At 36.2% G+C, this 15,529-nt stretch overlaps 1 long non-coding RNA gene across 1 annotated transcript in view; it reads right to left on the minus strand.

Annotated features, from left to right (window-relative positions):
* Positions 1–313: 313 nt before the first annotated feature.
* Positions 314–15,529, minus strand: part of LOC143250796 (uncharacterized) — a 179,549-nt gene continuing 164,333 nt past the window's right edge. The window contains exon 3 of the long non-coding RNA XR_013028362.1: positions 314–996. This is a non-coding gene — a long non-coding RNA (uncharacterized LOC143250796). The remainder of the gene's footprint in view (positions 997–15,529) is intronic.

Raw genomic sequence — 15,529 nt, forward strand, 5'->3', positions numbered from 1 at the left:
GTTATTATTATATTTTCCTCTGTAGATTCTTGTTACAGATTATACAGTGTCCTAATTAGACATTATTCAGATCCATTGTCTACGATTTAACGTACTGCTTCTTTTAAAAAAAAAGTGGGTTCGTCCTGTGTCATAGCTCTGTGATTTAGAAGCTGGTGACCCAGAATTGAGCCCGTGTAATACCACAAAATATTTCTAGCACTTTACTGGTGAATGCATTATAAGAGTAGCAATTAGCTTGGATGTTTGTTAGTAGGGTACTGCTCACTGGCTACCTTCCTTCTGGTCAGTGGTTCAAAATTAGAAACGTCATCAAACGGCCTTAGTATCTTTGTCATAAATACAAAATGTTAAAGTTACTATTCTAAAGTGTCAAGTTTGCACGGTGATTGTTAAATATTTATCTACTTAGTCGGCAGATGGCGATAAAAGCTTTTTTTTCATATGTTAATATATGTTTTTCCTACATCAAACGCTCGTCAGACTATATGCTGTATCAACAGAAGAAGAGCCACTTTGAACGAAAAAGAACAAAGGCCAGGAAATGTAATCAATGGAGAAGGTGAGTTGTCAAAATGAAAGAAACTCCTGCCTAATTAACGAATTTTACAGAGGTGCGTATGTTTTAATTTAGCAAAGCCACCTCGGACTATTTGCTGAGTCCACCGATTTACAGAGGTAAATCAACAACACGATTCTTAAATTTTCCATGAGCATTTTAAACGTTTTTTCTTCTTGATATTAATCTAATCATTTCTTGAATGCCTTATGTCAAGGTTAAATGAATATTATACTTTCACGTGTCGTTAAACCTGCGTTTGGGAAAGCCCAGTGTGAAGTTTCGTTTAACAAGAAATAAATAAAAAACGAAATAAATATTTTATTCATTTCTTCTCACGCCATCTGATGAGTGTTAGATCCTATCAGCTGAAGTCAGTGTAGATTACTTAGTAATATTGTTCACCTCCTGTTACACCCAAGAGTGACTGTGGAATTCTGTAAGGGAAAAAATAATAATTTGTTCATACTTTAAAAATTTATATGTACGTAAAATCAATATATACAATCGTCCATACTACATATACAGTAACAGACTGAAAAACGGTAAATTCACGAGTGCACGTTAATCAGTTTTTACCGCGCTTTTGATGCGTTGTGTGACAGTGATTACAGAAGAGCAGGCAATACACCTTTTGGCACGAGGCTTAAATACTTGCCTGTGGGGTTCAACTACCTCATTTCTTTGCCTAAGCATGTTACGTGCTTAAAAATTTCGATAGTGTAAATACCCCGGAAACAGGATAATGTATAAGATAATGTATAGCTTATGAAATGATCGTGGGAAGGTATTTAATAATGTGTACAACATTTCCCATAACCTATTACCTATGCGCATGAATAACAAGAAGAAAGTCTCTTTGTTTGCTGGTAATGTTTCTATTGGTTTTATTTATTTGATATTTACATAAGCAGAGTCTATAACTAATGTCCATAAAAGTGAATGATATAATTTTTGTCTTGTTCTTCTTTATCAAGCACTAGGTAAAATGAAATGAGAATGGAAAAAAAACTATTTCCTCTAAGTTCTCTTATTTATTTTACTGGGAAATAAACAAACAAAAAAGATTATCACCATACATTAAGTAAAGAAAATGTTTTAACCGAGAATGAATTTTCACATTTGCACATGATACTCCAATTTTGTTTAACAGTTTTTTAATAAACGTTGGCATTACCGCCTCTTCTCGTATCTTTTAAAAATTATCTCATAGAATGGATTGAAAGACAAGGGATTGTTTTTTTTTTATTTTAGCAAATATAAAATATTATTGCACATAAACTTACCTGAACTGCTGGATTATCTATTTTATTTTTTACCTGATAAACGATTATTCCTTTTTATGTACATCAATAATTTTAAGACACGTATTGTACGTAATATGTTTAAAGTCTTTGTACCACAAGAATTTTTTTTTCGTTAATTTAAGATTTGTTAATTTATCTGCAGGACTAGCGTTTTTCCCCTAAACTAGTGCCTCCATTAATATAATTTTAGAGTTGACCCCATTATTTGTCTCTTTGGTCGTTCTAGTTAATAAAAGCTAGAGCTGGAACTGGTTATATGTTTGTTTCTTTTTGCCCGATAAGAATGATTTGCTTTGATGTGAATTTCACGCTACTGTTCACTCTAGCCATTCGAAGTTTGGTAGTGAAAGACTAAAGGGAAGGCAGCTAATCACTATCACCCACGGCCACCTCTTGGACTACTCTTTTTTGTTTTTGTTTTTTATTTAAGCACAAATCTACACAATGGGCTATCTGTACTCTGATCACCACGCTTATCGAAACCCGGTTGCTAGTGGTGTGAGTCCCCCGACATACTTCTGTGCCCTTGGGGGGTAAAACTACTCTTTACCAACGAATAGTTGTATTGACCATCAAAGTATACAACAAAAAATGTAGCATGTTCGAAGCCGAGTTTTGATGCCTCAACACACCCGTTGCGAGTTGAGTGACCATGGCCATGCCAGGCCCAGAGAAAGGGGCCTTCTTAAATTAGTGGTGTTTATTTCGCGAAATTTGATCTTGTTAGCATATGCCAGCAATGATAAAATGGAGACATTATGTTGTATGGTTTAGTGTTACTGTCTGTCTTACAAGGTAATGTAACCACGTGAATCAGAAAGTTAATTAAACCTAGTAACTGTAATGCCATCTCATTTTATAATATAAAATAGGTTGGACCCGAACATAATGGGCTATATTAGTCCAAACTAAATTGGTCTGTCGTTTTTATCTCACACATGAGTGGTACAGCAGAAAATACGAGTTACAAGAAGTTCTACAACATCAGTGGCTCGGCATGGCCAGATGGGTTAAGGCGTTAGGCTCGTAATCTGAGGGTCGCGGGGTCGAGTCCCCGTCGCACTGAACATGCTTGTCCTTTCAGCCGTGGGGGCATTATTATATGACGTTCAATCCCCCTATTCGGTGGTAAAAGAGTAACCCAAGTGTTGGCGGTGGGTGATGATAACTGCTGAAGTAGGAATGGCTAGCGCAGATAGCCCTCGTGTAATGAAACCTAACATACCATAAAATTAAAAAGGTATGCTTTAAATTTTTATAAAAGCTATTCAAATGTACCTGATATTAATTTTCTAAAAAAAAAGAAAATCACTGAGAGAAGTAGGGCCTAGTTTGTTACATATGAATCAACTAGATGTATATATATACGCCTCAAAGACATATAGATGACATATATTTCCAATATAAATCTTAATACGTTTGTTTGTTCTCTCTTAGAAAATTTATTAAGGCCATCTGGTGCAAGTCGTAATTTCTAACTTCCCGTTAAAAAAAAAAAAAAAAAAGCAACAAACGAACAGTGAGATTAATCGTCGCATTATAACCCCCTTCCAAACGACTAAATAGGAAAGCATGTGCAGCGGCGAATAGTGATCCCGCATCATGCACATTGCGAGCTGAATGTCCTGACCACCATATTATGCCAGGCTTGAAAAGTATTCGTTTCTTTGTATACTGGCCCGGCATGGCCAAGCGTGTTAAGGCGTGCGACTCGTAATCTGAGGGTCGCGGGTTCGCATCCCCGTCGCGCCAAACATGCCCGCCCTTTCAGCCGTGGGGGCGTTATAATGTGACCGTCAATCCCACTATTCGATGGTAAAAGAGTAGTCTAAGAGTTGGCGGCGGGTGGTGATGACTAGCTGTCTTCCCTCTAGTCTTACACTGCTAAATTAAGGACGGATAGCATAGATAGCCCTCGAGTAGCTTTGTGCGAAATTCAAAAAACAAACAAACAATCTTTGTATACTTAATTTCGCGCAAAGCTACGCGATGGCTACCTCTGCTAGCTATCCCAAATTTAAAGTGATAGGCGAAGGAGAAGACAGCTAGTCAACACAAAATATTAGGCTACTATTTACCAATGAATATTGGGATTTGTCGTTACATTATAACGGCTGAAAGAGCGAGCTTATTCAGCGGCGGGTTTTGATCCTGCGACCCGCAGATTGCGAGTGTAGTACCCTACGCCTGAAAACATGATGCAATCATGTCAATACACAGCCAAAAACGTTTATATCTTGAGGATAGTCAGGAATAAGCTCTTAAAGTTGTATTTTATGGAGTGTGAAATAACACAAACACTTTTAAAATATTATTTACACCTGACAATTAATCTAATCAAAATCATCTTAAGTGTAAAAAAAAATCTGAAGCCAAAAAAAAAAAAGATTGAATTTGCGATTGATATAGGATTGATAAGAATTTTACGCAAACTAATACTTCTGTTAATAACACACGGTGTGTCCTGTAACAGGTTGTTTTGGGCACACAACACAACCGTATTTCCTGAATACCTTCAGATTTATAATTAAAAATAAAGATTGTACTGAGTATAGTCCCTATATTGTCTTGTGCTTTCCCAGAAAAAAATCAGGCACTTCTTAAGTATGCATAAAAAAATACGTCACACCTAGTGAACTACTTGTAGAGTTCTTTAAAAGGTCTTCATGTCAAAATCATTACTTAAAAATATACCTGCAAACACATCTTGCGGGAGTCAAACTTACCTAATAAGTATAACAATATGCTTTCAGCAACACTGGTTGTCCAGTGACGTTCCTATTAGAATTATTCTTTAGAAAAATCCCAAATGTGTCCATGAGAGAAGCATGCTTTTAACATGTGTTTCAGGGTTACAATATGCATTTTGTTTATTTAACATTTTTCTATAAACAATAGCACCAACCAATTGCCAATGATTACCAGTTAGATGATTCACCGTCAAATAGTTTGCCAGAAAGTCTTAAGTGAAATAACTTGTTAGCTTTACGTGTATAATTTTCAATTGCTTCATTGTTTCCTGCCAATTCTTGATTTAGTCCTAACAACGACCGATTTATCGTAATTTCCTCAAGCAGTCAAAAAATGTTCTATCCTCTACCTGCTAATGTAAAACTAAATTAGCCCAAGGCAGGACCGTAATGTGGTAGAACGGCTGTAGAGCAGGTATGGGCAATTGATGGTTCACATGCCTGCAGCTTCGAGAAGCTTCGGTCATTTGATTCCTGGCTTAGAAATCTTATCATAAATGTATTTAAGTTTCTTCTACAAGTTTTCGAGGTTTTATTTATGTGAAAAAATAATTAATATTCTTTATTAACAGAAAACGTTCTAGTACAGTTCAAAATGTTAACTACATCTATGTAAAAATTGTAGCAATTATTGCGCGATAAAATAATGATTTGAAATTTTCAACTGTAGTCTAAGTGCTGTTTTTTATGTACTATTATTTAGAGTTTCTTTAATATTTAATTACGCGCTTCTCTATTAGTTGCCCTAGTTCTGAACGAAAACCGGAATGGTCTAAGGAAATCGTTAGTTTCCTGAAAACAAGTGACACAGCTATCGTTTACTTGTCCAAAATCCGGATGTGAAAAGCACGACACGTTATGTGATGAGAATAGAAGCTCATTGGTCGATCATAAAACGATTCATCACATTCTCCATCGTAGGTGTATGTAGAAGATTTTACATCAAACTTTTGCTGAACTAGAATGCTATCTGTTCTAACTTCGTGTGAAGGAGAGGGTATTTAGTAGCAGCCACCTTAGGCCTTTTTTTTCTAAATGACTTTCTATATTTTTTTCGAACTAAAAAGAATGTTGTTGTCAAACGCTCGAAGGAACACGAATTGCATTACTACATATTACGAATTTTGCTTTGGAAAAATGAAGGCTATTTGACGTTACAAACTTTGTACAGAACTTAAGACTAAACGTTGATTTTAACTTTGATCCTGTCATGGCCCTTTTTGTCTGGAGTCTTGTGAAGAAGTTGTATCGTATGAATGACGTTAAGGTAAGCCATAGATGTATTTATACATAGATATCTCAAAGTTCTTGTGATTATAATTACAATAATACTTGTTTTATATTTATTTCAACTTGAATATGTTTTACATTGTTTAAATGTTATAACATCTCAAAAGAAAATTAATGAAGGGCTTGTCATCATCTGTGTGTTAACTCACTTTAATTCTCGACACTGATAATATCATTGGTATGATACTCGTGTCTTTAATTTATAAACTATAAAATAGCCTTGGCACAAACAACGAGTAATCTTCCAACACCGCGACAGGGTATTCTAACACAGAGTCAGCGATATCGTGTGACGGTTGCATTTTGTTTTATTCGTTTTTCACGTGCAGAACTACTAAAAGGGCTATCTGCGTTGCGTCCACAACAATGATCGAAATCCGAGTTTTAGCGTTATAAGCTCTCGAGTTTATCGTTTAGCTTTATGGTAAATTTCAAGCAGTTTTGTAACATGAATTTTCTATGAGAGTGCCCAAACTTTAAAGTCAGTGTCGAACGCGGTCTCCGTGTAGTCGTGAATTTGTTTCCAGAGTGGCAATATTAATTCTGTCCCTGACTAACCAAAAACACTTTTACTTTCATCAATAAATCTTAATTTTCTGGACAAAAAAATAAAACCACACACTCCAAAGGACTTTTCTTTTTGCAAACGTTCGCTGCTTCTTAGTAAATGAAGCTAGTACATTAGGGAAAATGTTTGGTTTTTAATGTTACACAAAGCTACGCGATGGCTATCTGCTTTAGCCGTTCCTAATTTAGCAGGACAAGTTTAGAGAGAAAGCAGCTAGTCATCACACACACCGCCAACTCTTGAGCTACTATTTTACCAACCGTCACTTTATAACACTCCCACGACTGCAAGGAGGAGCATATTTGATGTGACGGGGATTCGACCCCATAACCCTCAGGTTAGGAAGCAAGCGCTCTAACCAATTGGCTATTCCGGGCGAAGTGAAAATAAATAAGATTTGTTTAGTTTTATTTGTATTCCACAAGAATATAACATCATAATCTTTCATGAATCAATGTAGTCTGTTGATCGAATTAGCTTGTTAAACATTTATTTTATATTTAATTCTCCTTAAAATCGACAAAAAAAATTCATAGGGTGCGCAATGCTGATCCTGCTTATTGATTGAAGCATAGCGTGTTCTCGCCAATGTTAGGCTTCGTTGTACAGTACATCCTAGCTTGATATAAAACTAAGTACAGGTATATATTCCGCTTCCACTTGCTAGCCTTTATAGGGACTCCTAGAACATTACATTTATACACTTTATACATTTTGCAAACTTAATACAATGTGAAACGCGAGCGATGAGTGTATCAAAGCGAGCAACATACGATTAGCCCAGTATTTCATCTGCAGGCCTAATTCTGATCAAATTTTCACACGTAACAGCAACTTCCTTCCGGGCTTTTAAGTTGAATCTCAAGAAGCGTTAAATGTAGTGAGAGACATGAACACACAATAATTCTAATTTACTATTGAGTTAACTTTAAGATTATCCTGAGGCCCTTCAGGGTAATGTAGTAGCCAGTACCTATTATACTGGGAACCAACTTCTTGTCAGTTAAAGTTTATAGGGGTGCACGAAAACTAAGAAAGTCGAGAGGTTTCCGGAATGGCGTAAGGATATTATTTGTGTAACAGAATTGTACATTGTCTTATTTCCAGTCGAGGTAATAATATGCTTGTTGTCCTGTTTCGTCTCGAATGACGAAATGTGGGGGATTTCCAGCTTGGCTTAATTAGTACTAAAGAGATTTAATTTACATAGATATACTATTTCGAGACAGTATTTTTTTTTTTTTTTTACTTTTTCAAACAAATTTTCTGTTCATAATTTTTCAACCTATTAAATGAAAATTATTTAAATGATGAATATTAATAGTTTAATACACCAGTTTACAGAATATATCATTATAAAAATCATCAGTGCAAACCACCTTTGAATGATCGTAATTATACGAAAACGTAAACATGAATTTATGGATCAATATTTTACGTCAGTTGCGCAACAGTGTTTCTTACTGCACGGTTTTACAAGTTAAACCTTACCCCAAAGAACCTGAAGATTCGTGATTTGGGATCCGTTGTAAAAAAAAAAAAAAAAAATCCGCGCTTTGGGCCTATAACAATGACGACAAACTTCTCTTATTTGGTCAGCCATGAGTCGTCGCAGTAGACATTGTTGACTGTACAGTCCATCAGTTTGATATTAGGGGTGGCTTTGCACAAAAATTCTACAACAAACAGATTAACCCTTATCCAACGCTGACATGGTAAACTTAAAATCGTTTACTACGTCCAGTTTCATTTCAAATATTTTTCTAGTACTTAATAGCATCACCACATCAAACTTTTGTAACCTTTTGAAATTTTGCGAAAGACAAAAGATATCCAGCCACACACTGAAACTTTCTGAACTGGTGTCTTCTTTATTGGTCTTGAAACAATTTTTTTCGTACTTTACATTAAGTTAATTATTTAGTTTATCTTCATTCGGCCGTTTGTCAGTCAAACTAACCGCTGTTTATATATACAGCCACAACGACATATCTTAAGGTAGAAAGAGATCGTGATAATCCAGTAACTTGTTTTTCTGTTTCAACCAAGGAATATCTTTGTTTTAAGCGCAAAGCTACACAGCAGACTAGTTGCACTCTATCCACCAAAAAAAAAAATCAAACTCTGTATTTCAAGGTCACTAGAGGCCACCAACGACTCAAACACAAGAAACTTACATGACAGAAGGAATTAATAAGCAAGCGTTCTGGAAAAACTACTCATAATAAAATTATAAAGAGAAGAACCAGTAGGACAAACATACATATATGTGTGTGTGTGTAACACACCCAAAGGTTTTAGTTTTAATTAATTATCACGAAGTGTAAAGTTCACCTTTTGAATGTGCAGGAAGTTATCAGTAACCACACACCGTGCAAAAGATGAGTGTTCCATACAACGTTTCTTTTTCAATCATGACGCGTAAAACGGTTTCAAAATCGCATATCTTGTTTCTATCTTTTTTCCTTCAACATTGAATGTACAAGGCGAGAGGAGACTGTGGAAAAATATTTAAAAAACTCCATTTACCATTCCATCATACGAGATGGAAATATGATATTTTCAACCTGAGTGACATTTGTCTAAGTTAGACAATCAGGTAAAAAGACTTCTAATATTCGGACATGGTCATAACCGTCAAAACTCTTGTAGAAAATGTAATATGTTTTTGATATTGCAATGACTAACTGTTTTACCAAGAGAACTTAAAAAAAAAGTGTAACTATTACATTAAAACCATAAACAAAAGTTTCAATAACGACGTACTACAGAAAATTATTAAAAGAATAGATGCACTCGCACAGATGTAATTGTCCGGCTCACAAACCTTCATCTATATGTTTAATTACGTTTCTATAATTAAGCGGTTGACGACATCGCTTATTTGTGCCCATGTAATAAGTATATTATTTCTCTTCTGAGAAATGCTGCTCATGTAACTTTATAAATGCTTTCTAATTATCGACACATTTAAATTACACACGTATTCGTTAGTTTCCTGAACCATAATACACATTTCCCTTGACCTTACTGACACATTTCTCACTAGGGTTCTGGGTCAGTGCTTACTTTTCGACGGTTCTCATATATGAGTGACCAAGCCCGTGATTATTTCTTTAATTGTCAATAACTCGCCCTGTACCTCGTACTGCATGTTTAATTAGTTCACGGTTCGTGAGTTACACATTGCTATTTTAAAGAAGCGGATAATATTTGTTTTTAAGATTACTGTGCATTCAGCACCCAGTTTCAGGAAATTCAAATACGGTTGGTATACAAGACGAGGTAAAATGACTTATTGTTATTCAGTCTTATCGAATGTGAATATAATAAAAGTTTGAAATGGCGCCCACCAGTTATTTTTGCCTCAAACGATGGCAAATTTGTGTACGAAGTTAGAAAAGTTGTTAAATGACCGATTCTCTTTCTCCGATTTCTTCAATTGTGTGTTCCGTTGTTTTACTTGTCTTTCTGTTGTTGTCGGGTTTTTTTCTTCACATAAATCCGCGTTTCTTTATAGTTAAGCACAAAGCTACGCAATGGGTTATGCGTAATTTGCCCACCATGGATATCGAAACCAGACATTCATTTCGCTGTGCCACTGTTTGTTTGTTTGTTGTTGTTTTTTAATTTTGCGCATAGCTACGAGAGGGCTATCTGCGCTAGCCGTTCCTAATTTAGCAGTGTAAAACTGGGGAAGACAGCTAGTCATCACCACCCGCTGCCAACTCTTAGGCTACTCTTTTAGCAACGAACAGTGGGACTGACTGTCACATTATAACGCCCCCACGGCTAAAAGGGCGAGCATGTTTGGTGCGACGGGGATTTGAACCCGCGACCCTCAGATTATGAATCGAACGCCTTAACCCACATGGCCATGCCGGACCCCGCTGTGCCACTGGGTGGCACTTCAATTCCTGAATGTCTCGGCTAACTTAGAAATCTAATAAAAACACAAAATACGGGTCTATCTTTAATGTTTGAAATCGTAGTTGAAAATTGCGAAGCAGGTGGATTTCATGGAAGTTGATCGAAGTACAATAAGTAAAAAAAAATACACGCTGATTAGAAACTTATCAAAAGTGTTAATAAAATAATCAAACATCAGTATATTATATTTTGCATTAAGAAATGAAGTGATTAATTTTATAACATGGACCGAGCTTCTGCACTATTTTTTTTCGCGTATAAATTAGCTTATTATATAATATACCTAACCTCGTGCATTTACGTCATGTATTCGCCCGTGACTGTTTAATATATACATTCATTGCCATTTTGTATTCTGATACTAGTTAGTATGAGCATTTGCTTGTATGTAGGGTATAGAACACTAGAGTATTAGAAACTGGACGAGTTACAAACATTAATAGTTAGTTAGTTATCACCATTAGATTCCATCTAGGAACATAGGGCCGCAATCTCTTGCGGATTCTTCAACAAGTATTTAAGTGAGTAGGTTGTTAGCCCACTGCACCGACCCGTCCCTAATTTAGCAGTGTAAGACTAGAGGGAAGGCAACTAGTCATCACCACCCACCGCCAACTCTTGGGCTACTCTTTTACCAACGAATAGTGGGATTGACCGTCACATTATAACGCCCCCACGGCTGGGAGGGCGAGCATGTTTGGCGCGACACGGACGCGAACCCGCGACCCTCGGATTACGAGTCGCACGCCTTACGCGCTTGGCCATGCCAGGCACAAACATTAATATGCAAGTATCAACTTGCGAAGTCTGCATCGGTTTCGAGAGGTTAAATCAATAAATATCAGAACTGCTGCGTAAGTTTAGCGCACTGCAAGAAGCAAAGCATAAAAGTTGAACAGCATAAAACTGCAACAGTTTGATATATTTAATAATCAAAACTCGACAAAATCATTGTCCTCCTGTGATTTGTAACCCTGAAAATGGTGTAAAGAAAAGTTTTGTTTTTGAAACACAGAACAATTCAAAATAATAATGTTTATAAAACATTGTGATTTCAATATTCAGTGGCGTAGCTAGGAGGGGCAAGGGGTACACCTGTCCCCAGGTGCAGCATCGGGGGTTGGGGGCCCCAAATTGATGTTACATAATTAGGAATGAATTGAAATCAACTCTTTGATGTGAGAGGCTGAAAACTGCTCTTGGTGTATCAGTGAAGTCGGAGACAGAAACTCGTTGGAGTGCCAGAGTAGAAGCTGTTAAACCAATACATGATCAACTAGAACTATTGGCAGAACTACTAGAAAGATCAGGAGGAAAATTCAGATACAAGAAGTGATGCAGTTCAGTTGTTACATCGGATTCTAACATTTCAGTTTTTGGTTCTTCTTCGGTTCTGGAATACTGTACTTGCCAAGATTGACTGGGTTCAGAAAAGGCTTCAGGGACCACACCATGAATTTTCATAATGCTGCTCAAGATATTCAGGCTTTACAAGGATATTTCCTAGAAAACAGTGATTCCATATGCAAGAATTCTCTTAAAGAAGCAAAGGAACTGTGCAGTTCTTGTGATGTTCAAATTGAGAGACGGCAAAGGAAGAAGAAAAAAATGCCCGGTAAAACAGCAGAGGATGTAGGACCCACAGCAGAAAATGAAATGCTGCGACTGATGAAGAGTATGATTGATAAAATACACACAGAAATGGGAGACAGATTCATTAGCTTGAAGAAACTGGACTTTAGTTTTGGCTTTCTTTTAGACATCTGATATCCACAACTAATGAGAATGGCTTGAAACAGATATGCATTTTTATGGGAAGCTCTTATGATACAGACTTGGATGGCTTGGAGATGTTTAGTGAAATAATGGACTGCCGAGTGCTACTCAAGACAAGGGATGATGTTAAGCTTTCGACACCAGAGGACCTGCTTCGCTTCATTGTGCAGTATGGGGATGATGTATTTCCAAATCTGAGAGTCGGTCTGCAGATCATACTGACTGTTGCAAGATCTATTGCCAGTTGTGAAAGGTCTTTTAGTAAGTTAAAACTTATCCTGTCTTACCTGAGATCATCCATGGGACAGGAAAGATTATCAGCCTTGGCTTTGCTGAGTGTGGAGCGAGAGATTACCGATAGCATACATTTTGAGGAACTAATCGATACCTTTGCAGCAGCAAAGGCAAGAAAAATTTCTCTTTCAAGTTACATAATTACATCCAAAGCATTATATCAAACAATTTATTTTATTTTATGTTAACTTTTTAGGTTACTATATCCAAAGTAATGTTTTAAGTTTTCGCAATGTTATATTTGATTATTATTTTAGTATAAAATAATTCTGCATTAATGTTTATACACATTCTTGTTTCTCATTCTGTCCTTCTCTGTTATTCAATTACATCTTCAAAGTATCAATGTTGACTCAATTATTTCACTTTTTCCATCTCCTTTATACCATAAAAATAGGCCACGAAATGCAGGTTTTCATGTTCTAAAATCATAAATTTCCAGGAAAACATGACAGACCCCCTTATGGCTTACATTTTGTCACGAGGGGGCTCGAAAACTGACTTTGTCCCCGGGCGCTGAAAATCCTTGCTACGCTTCTGACAATATTCAAAGATGTGAAATATTATATGTTTATAAAACGTTGTGATTTCACGTATACCCGTACAATATTCATAGACGTGTATAATTATATGTTTATAAAACGTTGTGATTTCATGTATACCCGTACAATATTCATAGACGTGTAAAATTATATGTTTAGAAAACGTTGTGATTTCATGTATACCGGTACAATATTCATAGACGTGTATAATTATATGTTTATAAAACGTTGTGATTTCATGTATACCCGTACAATATTCATAGACGTGTATAATTATATGTTTATAAAACGTTGTGATTTCATGTATACCCGTACAATATTCATAGACGTGTATAATTATATGTTTATAAAACGTTGTGATTTCATGTATACCCGTACAATATTCATAGACGTGTATAATTATATGTTTATAAAACGTTGTGATTTCATGTATACCCATACAATATTCATAGACGTATAATTATGTAAAGTTGAGTGTTAAGTAAGCATCTATAGAAAAAATATTATGAAAAAAATAACTCATTAAAAGGTGGACACATTTTTCTTATATTGATGTACAGAAAAGATTTTCGTATCGTTCAAAAATACTTTTGTAATTTTTACGATTCTTAACATTGGTTGATTGGGTTGGCGTTTTATGGCGCAAAGCAACTAGGCTATCTGCGCCGATTCTTAACATATCTCGTAAATATTTATTTACTAATACCCTTTCACCAGCCACGGATATTTTGTGATTACGCGTGTGTCAGTTACATGGTGACCCATATTAGGTTATCCGATGCATCCATCGAAAGGAATTGAACCCCTGTTCTAGTATTTTAAATTCGTAGACTTACTGCTGTCCATCCAGGGGGGATATGTGAATACATATTTTTTGTCTACTTCAGCAACAAAACAAGTGTATCGCTTCATAAATCATAAACCACAGAAGCCTACAATTCGAAGTTCAAATATTCCAGCGGACAGAGCGCAGATTGCCCAATATTCACCGTTGCGCATAACAAAATCAAACAATGAATAATTCACCATCGGGTTTTTATCAGCTCTATTCAACATATTTTTTCATTGCCTTTCTTACCTAAAAGGAAAACTTACAACAACAAATGAAAGTAAATAAGTGAGTACGATCAAACGTTTTATGATTGAAAGAAAATAATTAATTCTCCAACAAATTTCATATCTTGTTTTCCATTTTAATGGTCTTGTTCAAAGCAACGTGCTTAGTGACACACGTTGATAAATGTTTTCAATAATACTTTATCCTTATATTTTCTTGTGTGACAAAATATTTGTGTATGTCATGTATACGAAACTATCTCTCTCCAGGCACGCCCGGCATGGCTAGGTGTTTAAGGCACTCGACTCGTAATCTGAGGGTCGTGGGTTCGAATCCTTATCACACCAAACATGCTCGCCCTTTCAGCCGTAAGGGCGTTATAATGTGACAGTCAAATTCCATTATTCTTTGGTAAAAGAGTAGCCCAAGAGTTGGCTGTGGGTGGTGATGACTAGCTGCCTTCCCTCTAGTCTTAAACTGATAAATTAGGGACGGCTAGCGCAGATATCCCTCGAATAGCTTTGCGTGAAATTCAAAACAAACAAACTCTCCAGGGAATTTATCCTTTTGGCGCCACACTGATAGCGTACATATTTCTACTTCAAAGGAGTCTTACATAGTCATGTTAAAAATTCCTGGATATTTTTGGATAACTTGGACATTCCGCATTTGGCTTACGATTGAATTGCAAATGGTTTCTAATTCTGATGGGTTTGTTAAGTTAAGCGAAATATAGCTAGGTAGAACCAGTATATTCGTTACTGTTCTGTGAATGTTTCATAAATTATGACTTTTTTATCAGTTGTTTTTGACTGCTAAAATTCTTAGGCAATTTATTCGTTTTCTTTTTTTTTCCAAATTGTATTTTAGGTGTACTTGAAATGTTTTATCCTTGTTAATCTCGCATCTTATGCGAGTTCAAGGAAGTTGGCTGACATGACAACCTGAAGCAGGGTTCCATATTACCTGAAGCAGGGTTCCATATTACTATACGTTTATTTCTTACTTTTGTAATTTAGTGAAACAGATTTTGTGTATTATTTTTGATGCACAGTTTGTTATGCCATTTTTCTTATTGGTTTGAGGGAAGTTAGAATTAGAGGTTGGTGGACGTAACAAAATTGTGCCTTAGGAACTTTTTCAGACAAACGCCATCTGTGAATTGTGATGAAATACAATGGTTTATGCCTGGTATCCTGGATACATAGATTGTAAGTAAACTATGGCTTGCTACAAATCCCTGAGGAACACCATCTATATAGATATATATGCAAAAACGGCTCGTTGTTCGCTCTTCTACGTAAAATATTTTCTCAACCCAAACGAGCCGTTTTTGCATAGCGCGTAAGGCGTGCGACTCGTAATCCGAGGGTCGCGGGTTCGCGCCCGCGTCGCGCTAAACATGCTCGCCCTCCCAGCCGTGGGGGCTTTATAATGTGACGGTCAATCCCACTAT

The sequence above is a fragment of the Tachypleus tridentatus genome, chromosome 5 (assembly GCF_004210375.1).
Source record: "Tachypleus tridentatus isolate NWPU-2018 chromosome 5, ASM421037v1, whole genome shotgun sequence".
In the NCBI taxonomy this organism is placed as follows: domain Eukaryota; kingdom Metazoa; phylum Arthropoda; class Merostomata; order Xiphosura; family Limulidae; genus Tachypleus; species Tachypleus tridentatus.